Genomic DNA, 12,552 nt, shown 5'->3' on the forward strand with positions numbered 1-12,552 from the left:
CAAAACCTAGAGACTCGTAGTAGCATGCTTCGCACCCCGGGTGTTCTATCACAAACAAACAATAACATACAAAAGAAACAAGCAAAAAATGCACAAGCAAAACTCAAATAACATAGGTTGACCAGAAAGTTCAACTTAAGAACTCCGGTTAGCAAAAAGAATCAAATCAAACGGAGCAACGAAACTCAAACGGCGAAAGAAACAAGATCCGTTTACTAATCTGGACCTAGGTCAAATTTTACAGTAGAAAAAACTTGTTCAAGTTGATTAAATAGAAAGATGGTCTTGAGGCGAAGATCTAGGCGCTTGAGTCGCCTGATTCCGACTACCGAGCGAAAAGATAAAAAGAAACTAAGATCGGATCAGAAATCGCGATCGAGAATAATCGCAGATAAATTTGATAAAAGAAAACTGACGAACAGACTAACGAATGAGCGTTCGTTAGCTGTAACTAACGGGCGAAGAACCGTTCGTTAAAACGAACGTACGAACGAACGTCTGCTAAATAGAAGAACCGAAAAAACCGGCGACCCAAAAAAAACAAATCTAGGGTTTTCTAAAAAACGAACGTTTTTTTAAAAAAACCGGTGGCTCAGAACCGGCGAGGTACCTCCGGCGGGGCGGGGGTAGCGGCGGCGGCGGGCGGCGGCTCGCGGGAGGTGGGGCTTGGCGACGGTGACGACAGCAAGCGGCGAAGGCGGCGCGGGCGGCGGCGGCTGCGCAGGCGGCAGCGGCTGTGGGCGGCGGTGGTGTGGGGGTTTGGGCGACGGGGGTGGCGGTATATAAAGGGGTGGGGCGGCGTCTTGGAGGAGGGGGCAAGGTGCGGCGGCGGAGAGGAGTCCGGCTCGGACTCCAAGTCCGAGTCGGCGGCGGCGGCGGTGCGTGCAGGAGGCGGCGGCGGCCTGGCTCGGCTGGGCCTTAGGCCCAGTCGGGCGTGGGAACTTTTTTTTAAATAAAATAATTCCACCGATGGAAAAAAATCCTAGAAAAAAATAAAAATCTAAAAATGGCAAAATAAATTCTCATCGCCTAAATAAAATATTTAGAACGAGATGAACATTTTCTTGGCCCTAAAATGCAATTTTGAAAAACATGCAATTTTCTAATGCAAACAAAATTGCAATAAAATCCAAATAAAACAAATATTTGATTTTAATATTTTTCCTCCAATATTTCAATTATCTTGGAGAAGTCATATTATCTCCTCTCATATATTTTAGTATGAAATATTTTCGGAGAGAAAAATAATTAAAACCAAAATCCTCGTTTCAAAATTTGATAAAATCAAATTTGAAAACCGGGAAAATCCCCAACTCTCTCCGAGGGTCCTTGAGTTGCTTAGGATTTCAAGGATCGTGAGACGAAATGCAAATAAAATATTATATGCAAGAATGACCTATGTATAACATTCCAAATTGAAAATATTGGATGTTACACCCCTCCACCACCTCTTCATTTGTGCAGAGAGCCATCAGAACAAAGCTACACTTCCAACTTACTTTTTCTGAGAGAGAACCACCTACACTTGTGTTGAGGCCAAGAAATTCCATTCTTACCATATGAATCTTGATCTCTAGCCTTCCCCAAGTTGCTTTCCAGTCAAATCCTCTTTCCACCAAATCCATATCCTGCGAGAGAGAGTTGAGTGTTGGGGAGACTATCATTTGAAGCGCAAGACCAAGGAGTTCATCATCAACACACCATTTGTCACTTCATGGAGAGTGTTGTCTCCTAGATTGGCTAGGTGTCACTTGGGAGCCTCCGACAAGATTGTGGAGTTGAACCAAGGACTTTGTAAGGGCAAGGAGATCGCCTACTTCATGAAGATCTACCGCTAGTGAGGCAAGTCCTTCATGGGCGACGGCCATGGTAGGATAGACAAGGTTGCTTCTTCGTGGACCCTTCGTGGGTGGAGCCCTCCGTGGACTCACGCAGCCGTTACCCTTCGTGGGTTGAAGTCTCCATCAACGTGGATGTACGATAGCACCACCTATCGGAACCACGACAAAAACATCCGTGTCTCCTATTGCGTTTGAAACCTCCAAACCCTTCCCTTTATATTCTTGCAAGTTGCATGCTTTACTTTCTGCTGCTCATATACTCTTTTCATGCTTGCTTGAATTGTGTTAAGATTGCTTGACTTGTCCAAAGTTGCTAAAATCTGCCAAGAACTAAAATTGGGAAAAGGATAAGTTTTTATTTGGTCAAGTAGTCTAATCACCCCCCTCTAGACATACTTTCGATCCTACAACTATCTTTCTATACAAATTGTTTATTTTTCCTAATTTTGGCAGAAATTTTAAAGTATCAGAAGTATGGTGAATGTTCATATTATCACAGACTGTTCTGTTTTAGACAGATTCTATTTTTGATTCATAGTTTGCTTGTTTTGATGAAAATATCAATTTATATCAGTGGATTAAGCCATGAAAAAGTTATACTACAATAGACACAATGCAAAAACAAAATATGAATTGGTTTGCAACAATACTTAGAGTAGTGATTTGCTTTATTATAGTAACAGATCTTACCGAGTTTTCTGTTGAAGTTTTGTGTGGATGAAGTGTTCGACGATCGAGAAGGTTTCGATGTGAGAAGAAGGAAGAGAGGCAAGAGCTCAAGCTTGGGGATGCCCGAGGCACCCCAAGTAAATATTCAAGGAGAATCAAGTGTCTAAGCTTGGGGATGCCCCTGAAGGCATCCCCTCTTTCTTCAACAAGTACCAGTATATTTTCGGATTCGTTTCATTCATGCAATATGTGCAATCTTGGAGCGTCTTTTGCATTTAGTTTTCATTTTTCTTTTATGCACCATGCTGGTATGAGATAGTCCTTGGTTGATTTATAGAATTCTCTATGCACTTCACTTATATCTTTTGAGTATGGCTTTATAGAATGCTTCATGTGCTTCGCTTATATCATTTGAAGTTTGGATTGCCTGTTTCTCTTTACATAGAAAATCGCCATTTGTAGAATGCTCTTTTGCTTCACTTATATTTGTTAGAGCGTGGGCATATCTTTTGTATAAAGATTTAAACTCTCTTGCTTCACTTATATCTATTTAGAGAGATGACCGGAACTGGTCATTCACATGGTTAGTCATAAAATCCTACATAAAACTTGTAGATCACTGAATATGATATGTTTGATTCCTTGCAATAGTTTTGCGATATAAAGATGGTGATATTAGAGTCATGCTAGTGGGTAGTTGTGGATTAGTAGAAATACTTGTGTTGAGGTTTGTGATTCCCGTAGCATGCACGTATGGTGAACCGTTATGTAACGAAGTTGGAGCATGAGGTATTTATTGATTGTCTTCCTTATGAGTGGTGGTCGGGGACGAGCAATGGTCTTTTCCTACCAATCTATCCCCCTAGGGGCATGCGTAGTAGTACTTTTCTTCGAGGGCTAATAAACTTTTGCAATAAGTATGTGAGTTCTTTATGACTAATGTTGAGTCCATGGATTATGCGCACTCTCACCCTTCCATCATTGCTAGCCTCTTCGGTACCGTGCATCGCCCTTTCTCACCTCGAGATCCACTACAAAAAAATACACTTCCGTGATGATACGTGTTTGTCATAGTAGGTCTCTTTTTTGTCATGCATGTACATCCATGACAAATTTATGACAGAATCAAGATAGTCATACCTGTGTTGTCGTAGAAGTGTTCCATGACATTACCAAAATTATCATCACGGAAGTGTCCACTTCCATGACGATAAATCGCGCGTCACAGAAGTGCTTTCGTCAAGGGTGACCGACACGTGGCATCCACCATAACAGAACGCCGTTAAGCTATCGGGTCGGGTTTTGGATCCGATAACCCGTTAACAGCCCCGACCAATGGGGATTTTCCACGTGTAAAATCATCATTGGCTAGAGGAAACACGTGTCAGCTAATCGTCGCGACAGATGTCATCCACTCACTAGACAGAAGGCGCCTATGATACGTCGACACATGGCACGGCCCAACAAGTTTAAATGGGCCGGCCCAACTAAAGGCCCACAAGATTTTGTGGGCCATAATGGGCCGGCCCAGCTAAAGGCCGACGAGATTTTGCGGACCATAATGGGGTGTCCCAGCTAAAGGCCCACAAGATTTTGCGGGCCATAATGGGCCGGCCTAGGTAAAGGCCCACAAGATTTTTGTGTGCCATAATAGGCCGTCCTAGGTAAAGGCCCACAAGATTCTTGCGGGTCATAATGGGCCGGCCTAGCTAAAGGCCCACGAGATTTCGCCGGCATTAATGGGCCGACCCAGCTATAGGCCCACAAGATTTTGAGGACCCTAGTAGGCCGGCCCATTAACTGGCTGCCATGTTTTGGGCCAAATGTCAGCCCATATTTGATCCGGTCCATTAATGGCTTGCCATGCTCCGGGCCTAATAGTGGCCCATATGAGAACCGGCCCGTTAAAAGCCTACCATGTTCTGGGCCAAATTACGGCCCAGATCAGGTTCGGACCTTTTAAGAGGCTTTGGGCTCAATTATGGCCCATATCAGATTCGGCTCGTCAACTAGTCACTATGCTTTTGGGCCCACTTGCTAAAGGCCCACTTAGTAATTCGGCCTAATATTAGTTTTGGCCTGTTGAGGGCCCGTTTAACATTTCGGACCTATATTAATTTGGGCATGTTAAAAGCCCGTCATATAGTTGGGCCTAACTACGGCCCGGTTTGCATCCGGCATGCTCGCAGCCGATATCTAATTGGGCCAAACAAGGACCTAGACAATTTTGGCTTGTTAAAAGCCCGTGATTTGATTCGCACAATCATGGGCGGGGGTTCATTTCGGGCTGCTGCGTAACTAGTAGGAATTAAGAACAAACCTACTCTATACAATAAAGAAATTATGGCATAGTAACTAAGAATAAACCTACACTACACAATAAAGGATTTAAGGTATATTACATCCACTGGGAATCAAAGTTTGCCACCAGTTATCATAAAACGCAACGAAGAAGCAGATTACAAAAACTGGGCACCATTGCAGTGTAACAAAATAATACTGAACCGAGACCACTTCCAAGACAGTTCAAGAAAGGTTAGCCTTGCGGGGGAACTGCTACGCAAGCTGCTGAGCAAGGCTGTGAGACCGGCCTAGCATGTCGGTCATAGCTTCCAGGTGTAGCTGTTTAGCGATGAGGTTCTCATTGGTGTTCTCCGCAATCTTTCTTAGAGATAGGACTTCAAGTCGAAGTTGAGTTGCAGAATGCCTTTCTGCTAGAACTTGGGACTGAAGAAGTCGAACTGATTCAGACAACGAATTCTGTGAGCTTGTCTGACTGTTAGTCTCAAGTAACTTGAACACTGCATCAAGACAAGACTTTGGGGTTGTCTCGCTATCTTCAAGATGTTTTGCCTTCTTTGCTGCAATATATGTTGGATTTGTCTCACAGCCTTCAGCAGACTTGTGCATGCCATCAGGCATATCACCCTGAAACAAAGCAGAGAGATGACAGATTTTGCACGTGTATAAACAAAGATGATAATTGTTCTGTCAATTCTATCCAATTTCAAATTAGAAAATAAAGAGTATGTTCAAAATATCAATAGCATAATTTGGCATTGTTCATAATGCGGGGAGCTTCAACACACTACTAGATTACCATGTCAACATAACAAGCATCGATGAAGGGCAAAGAAAATCATTGTATCTATTTGGATAATGTGCATGGCATGTTGTTCATATCATCAGCCACATCAGTAAGATAAAACAGGAGATGACAACGTGCAAACGTGGGCTGCTTCACCACACACTGGATTATAGATCCACAAAAACAAGCATACATATAGGGAGTATTAAGTAATGTGCATGATATGAATAAGGAATTTGGTTTTACAAGTAAAACTTAGAACTTACGGTTCTTACGAACATGCATTTTGGTAGAAACAGCAAACTAAACAACAGTAAATGATAGGGAGTATGAGCAAATTAAACAGCAGTTGAGGATAAAGGCTTTAGATGGACGGACTTACATTAACAGTTAACACCGGCTTTATAATGCCCTTCTCCATGGCAAGGGAAGGATAACTCAAGAATTTCAGCACATAATCTTCTTCATAAGCATTGCATGTACTCTACATTTTGTAGAGAGTAATTATAGATATGATAATACTGGAAGGGATAGAGGATAATGAAGATAAGATGCAGATTGATGCTACATAATCAACTACCAATCCCTGGAAGTACAAGCGTTACAGGACAAAATGTACTGACAAGAGCAATGGGCTACACTTCTGCACTGGCATTGTCTATGTATTCTACTTGTTGGTAAGATTAAATATAGATCTGATCTTTTTTAGTAAATGGTGGGCGAGGGAGATAAGTTGCAGAATGCTACAAAATAAACCAATCCCTCTTCCCATAATACAAGAGTGTTTTGAACACTGGTGTACTGTACAAAACATTCTTATATTATGGGACGGAGGGAGTAGTTGTTAATGTAAGTACAGTGATAGACCACGTTCAGTCCTTACAAGAGGACTGCAGAGCTAAACCTCTTCAAAAGCATTGGGTTGATTCTAAATTTATGTAAGAGTCCATACGGATCTTACAATGTCCACCAAATGGACGATTACGAGGCTAACATGTGCAGTGATGCTACATAATCAAACAGCTATGAAAGTAAGTATGGTCATACAGGGCAAGAGGTACTCACAAGAGCAATGCAGTGTGCAATATAGTTGCGAGATTCTGTAGTCCCTTGAGAACGAATGTTCTTCTGCTAACAGTTTTTGTACAAGTGAGACATTAAGGCAAGTGCAGAAATGTAGTTCAAATTGTGATGTGATATCATAGACAGTACCTTACGCTGCAGCCGAGACCAATGTGTAACAAGATTATTCCAGTCACCGTCGGATAAATGTAGCACCGGAGACTTCACAGAAATTTCGTTTAGAGGCTTGCCATCGAAGTGTGCTTGCCTCAGGTAGGAATGATACTTCATCAACGAGTGCTTGAAAAGCGCAACCAACCCTCGCTCGTCATCACAATCTAGTTTGCGCCTCGCCTATTTAAAAGAATGAAATCTTGTGTCTTCTGTCAGCAGAAACATATGCAGTAATGACCATGAATAACATTAGTACATTACTTACGCGTAAGTTGCGGAGGAAGACTGGAAATTGTTATGTGTCTGTGGTATAATCTTTCCATGAAGGAAAGATGCGTACAAAGTTCCTGACAACAACATAAGCTTCATCTTCTAAACTAGGAAGAAATGGAACAGGGGTCCTATTTGCTGCAATTGGGGCTCTCTTTGGTTCGAAAAGGGATTTGGCAACTGGATTTGGTGTACTCTTTGCTGGAATGGGGGTTTTGCGTCGTACAGCTGGTGCTATGTCAACTGGCATAATCATACTGTTTGCTGCAGTTGGGGTCTGCTGAGTTGGGGCATCAGGAATGACCAATGTAGTAGGGCTAGAGTCTGCTAGAGTTGGGGTATTTTGTGGGTCAGGTGATATTGCAACTACACCTAATGGGCTATTTGATTTATCAGGTGCCACTACCTTTTCCAAATACTTTGCTTGTGCTCCTCCACAATCAGCAATCGCCCTCTTCCTTTTGAACGTCTGATACACAAGAACAGAATTTGAATGGATAAATATGGTATGATGACAGATGGAATATGTACTGAAAATGGATAGGCAGGGCGTATTCACATACACGATGTGTAAACTAAGCTAATGGCAGTTCAACAAAGTAGAAGCAATGCAAAGCATCAGTTGCAAGATATGTGTGAGCAATGTAACCTTGGAAAGTTAGAGCAAGTACCTTGATGGGTGAATAAGATAGGGCATCTTCCTCTGACTCCTCCACTAGGGAGCTACATTGACTTAGGTCTCCCTCTAGCTCAGAATCACTGTTAGGATCATATGTTGAGCATGAATCTGTAGGTGGAGAGTGTTTGCATTGCATTGCATTTGGACTTGATTTCAGTCCCTTAATGCCAAGTTTGACAGCCATGGCATTGTTCTGCTTTATTCTTTTCATGCACACAAGCTCATAATCATTATGATGATGTTCAGAATCTGAGATTCATGAAAACATAAAAAGTAGTCAGATTATCTATGGAATGCATTGCGGTTTCAACTCGGAGAGTGTCTCCCTATAAACCCCATGCATATGCAAAGTTCACCTCCCCAACCGTGCTGACCAGACCACACACAGAGATACACACCCGAGCGGCAAACATGCATTTTCGAAACTAATTTAGGAACATTTAGCTGACCAATTAAACAACTCTATTTTAATAATATCATATTCAAATTTGAACAACTAAGCTTGTTTAGCTTGATGGGTGGAGTAATGTTATTATGACACGAAGCATGTATTCTGATCGTATAGTGATTATAAAAGGGGGAAACTCTAAGCATATATTTTTTAGCAAAAGAGGGTTTCCCCTTTGATTTCTATTAAAGAAACCACCACAGAACCAACATGATCAATTAAACCCTAAGCATGATCAATTAAACCGTATTATGGCTGTGCCATGGCAGATTTGAAGCTGCAAACCGGAGAAATGGTATTTAGCATCCATTGTTTGCTTCGAACTAAGAACTAAATTCTAATAGTTGAAAAGAAAGTAGAGTAACCAAGTTAAGATCTATTTTCTGGTTGAGATCAAAAAGTTGAGAAGATATGAAGTACCACCTCTCTTGCGGCGCCGTGTAGGCATCGGGGGTGCGATGGCTGTCAGTGGCGTTGAAGCAGATCTGCGACAGTAGACGGGTGCATCAGGGGATAAGTCCCGTTGCGGTGGAAGAGAAGGTCGTGTGAGCGGCCCCGGCAAAGAGGACGACGGCGCCGATGAAGCGAGAGGACGCGATGCAAGGCTATTGGTCCGTCGCCGTGGATGAGAAACGTCCATCTCTAGCAGTGGACGACGCGGTCTTGGTAGGCGCTCCGGCATGGTGGAGGACGGTGGCGATGGATGTGGTGGAGGACGGCGGCGATGGATGGGGTGGCGGACGGAGGCTGGTGTGGGAATGGGGTGTTCTAGCGCGGACGGTGTATGAATGGGAAAATGGAGGGAGAGGTACGGGGAACCATGTTTTTGGGACGCGCCTATCTGAAATATGGGAAAGTTACAAACTTATCCCCCGTTTCAAATTTGGACGTCTTGTCGGTTGGGGATAGGACGGTAATCTCGCATCTCCCAAATATTTGCCGGAAACTATTTCGGGCGAGGAGAGGGTTTTTTGCCGCCCACGGTTGGCACCCATGGTGTATGAACGGGGCTGACAGGTAGGGCGGTTGTGTCACGTCTGATGGAAATTACACATCTGCCCCTATTTAAAATATTAGCCTACATCTATTTCGGACGAGGAGAGGGTGTTTTGCCGCCCACCGTGTATGAATGGGGAATGGAGGGAGAAACAGAGGTCTTTCGGACGAGCTTGAATCAAATGAGTTTTGCCGCCCATGTTTGACGCCCACTGTGTCGGAATGGGCTCAGAGGCGGTCATGTCACGTCTAATTGAAGTTACTAACCTACCCCTATTTAGAGCCAGTGGAAATCGGGCCAATGGATTGTCCGTGTAATGGGTAGACAGTAATTTCCATCTCCCAAACACTTGGCTTCGGGCAGCCGATGCGGGAGTGGACATTTTGCTGTTTCTTTCGAATTTTGGGACAATAAGCATCCACGTTTACCCTGGCAACTAAATTCGAATCCATTTTGTATTCCTATATGAATCTTTATAAATCATTCTATGTGTTTTTATATATCTTCAAAAGGACGACAAAAATGTATTCCACTGTCATATATGAATATGGTTTACAAATGTCGATACTCAAATTCAGAAACTAGAATCCAGTTTAAGGTGAATTCGAATATTTGGAACACTTCATGTCCAACTCAAATGTCACACGCAGCATAATGTGTACTCCCATTTAGATATGTACACAAGCGATGTATCAAGATTCAAATACCGAGTAAATCAACCAAGAATGTACGGAACTAATAGACATATAAACACTTATAGAGTATATGGATCGATAATATCAACTAACATACATAAGCCAGGCCACTGTACTTTTTTTTGGCTACAACAGCATCCTTTTTTTAGCCAGCATCTTGGCCCTTTCCGATGCGTGCCACTTATGGTCCATCTATACTACTATTGTTAAATGCACATTCAGCCCGATTGGCATATTTGTAGGTCTGGCACAACAATCCAAATGAAATGTCTCCGAGTCTTATCAATTAATACAGACTTGTGCTCAAATAAAATTACAAACAAAAAAACAAAAAAAATTATTACATGATCTCTAAAACAAATGGTTTGATTGATTACATGAACAGACAACACAAAGGTTATTCAACTATGGAAAGAACATTTCATCTATGATTTACCAAGTAGGAATTTAATTTCCTTTTTTCCTTCAAGACCTTAACAATCTGGTCAGTCTCAGCTTGCTTCGTTTTGAAATCCACCAAATATTTAATGGTTGTCTTGAGTACTGCTTGTGATTGTGTTGTTTGCTTCCTCAACATGTCAACTTCATCTCTAAGTGCAGAGGCAGAATCTCTTTCTACCACTAGTTTAGCCTCTAGAGCATCAGCAGTTGGCAATTCATAATGCACGATTGGGCTGGTGCCACTGCTGTGGGATGATGCAACGTCCATGGGGACCTCGCTCTTTGATCTTGGGCTAACCTGTTTTGCCATTAAAGTTCCGATTGGATTCAGAAAAGTTGAAGTTAGCAAAACATCTCAACTGGGAGTTATAACAGCAAACCAGTTAAACAAACAAGGAATTAAAGAGTTTCAATTGGATGCTGAAAAGTAGTTATTAACATCATTGTAACCCGCTATTGCAGCAGCAAAGCAGTTAAACAAACAAGTAGATATTTAAGTTAAGGCAAACAGGTAATTCTTAACAGTAAGTATCAAACACATAGATAGGCGCAGTCTACAATATGATTAACAGGATGTGCCATTATGTAATCAGTAGCAAACTAAATTAAGCCAAGCAACGTAATTGAACAATTTTGCAATAAGTGGCTAACTAAAATTCCGAGAAGCAGGTAACTGAACTTATGCTAGTTCTTTGTACAGGCACACTGCAACTTCTTTTTTGCTTACAAGGTTGTACGAAGGAGTCCATGGCATCAATTGCTTGGATACGCAGTCCCAATACTTCTTTCTTCCCACACTGCATGGGTAAGTTGAATGGTTAATCTGGTAAGATGGTGCGTCCTTGATATGTTATATGAGGACGTCTAGTCAGACTAGTTGTAGCCAAACACATCACACTGGGTTTTACAGTATATTTCATGCGATTACTTTTGGCATATCGAGATCTAAGCAATCTACAATAGGATGAAAAGACTGGCATCCTTCACATTATTGGCGAACTCAGTTCATAGAAACAAGCAATTCAACCATTCTGTGGGTAAATCAAAAGTGCCACTAGAATATTTTTCACTATCCAATCATACACGCAAAAAGGGGCGATGCCACCATTGGGGATGGTATGGGCAGCCGCCTCAGGTGGCTGGAAAGTTTGCACCTAGTTTGAGTCGTCCAGGTTGGCCCATGCTAGTTTTGTTCGTCCCAACGCACGAGCAGGCAATGTAAAAAATGAAGAAAAATGTTTCAATTTGGATGGGCCAATAACATAAGTGCAAGGTAGGCCCTATAGAAGGCTCGCGGCCCAAACGAGCGCCTCCCATATTGATCGATAGCAGGAAAAATCCCAATTCATTCGCTCCAGCCTCCAGTCTGGCTCGCTCCTAACCTAGCCTCCGCTGGACAGACTGACACAGCACTTCCTCGCGCCCTCGTTGGAGGGCGGTCGCCGGTCTTCAAGCGAACGGAAGGACAAGAAGATGAAGATCCAACCCTGGGTATAGCCTGCGTGGGAGGCAGCGGCGGCAGCACGGGCATGGCATCGAGCTTGCGCAAACAGACAGTCGCAGCTTGCAAGAGTAGCATGCGCAACGAGCAGGTACATCACGTCCCTGATTATATCTAATTCAACTCTTCAATTTATGGCCAATAGTTAAACCTGACGGTGTTGTAGAACTACTTGTATGTAGGGAATCTATGAGAAAATGAAACCAATTTCTACTTATTTTATAACTCCCCCAATCAATACTAAACTGACTGAATCTGATATATCTAATCAAGTTTCCGGTGCAAATATACAAGCTCATGTTGTTTTTGAGCCTGAAGTGTCTAATGAACAGACTGCTAATGAAGGATTTGATGCAAACATTTTACATGCTCCTGGTGATGAACATATAGTGTCTAATGAGGGATCTAATGCAAGCATTTTGCAAGCTCATTGAAGGATTTAGTGTCTAATGATGATCTACTATGTTGAGAGAGACAGAGATTTGCAGGCATTGATGACAAGCAAATTATAGTGCATTTTCATAGCTTGAGGAAACGTCGAGGCCATCTACCAGAAAGTCCCCGTATCATGACAACATAGCATACATACTTTTCTAATCTGTTGTTTGAAACTATTGGCATACTTGTGCAGGATAGATATATTGATATGCAGTTTGCGCACTGGTTATATGTGCAATTACACTTTGA

Source organism: Triticum dicoccoides, chromosome 2A, assembly GCF_002162155.2.
Source record: "Triticum dicoccoides isolate Atlit2015 ecotype Zavitan chromosome 2A, WEW_v2.0, whole genome shotgun sequence".
Taxonomy (NCBI): domain Eukaryota; kingdom Viridiplantae; phylum Streptophyta; class Magnoliopsida; order Poales; family Poaceae; genus Triticum; species Triticum dicoccoides.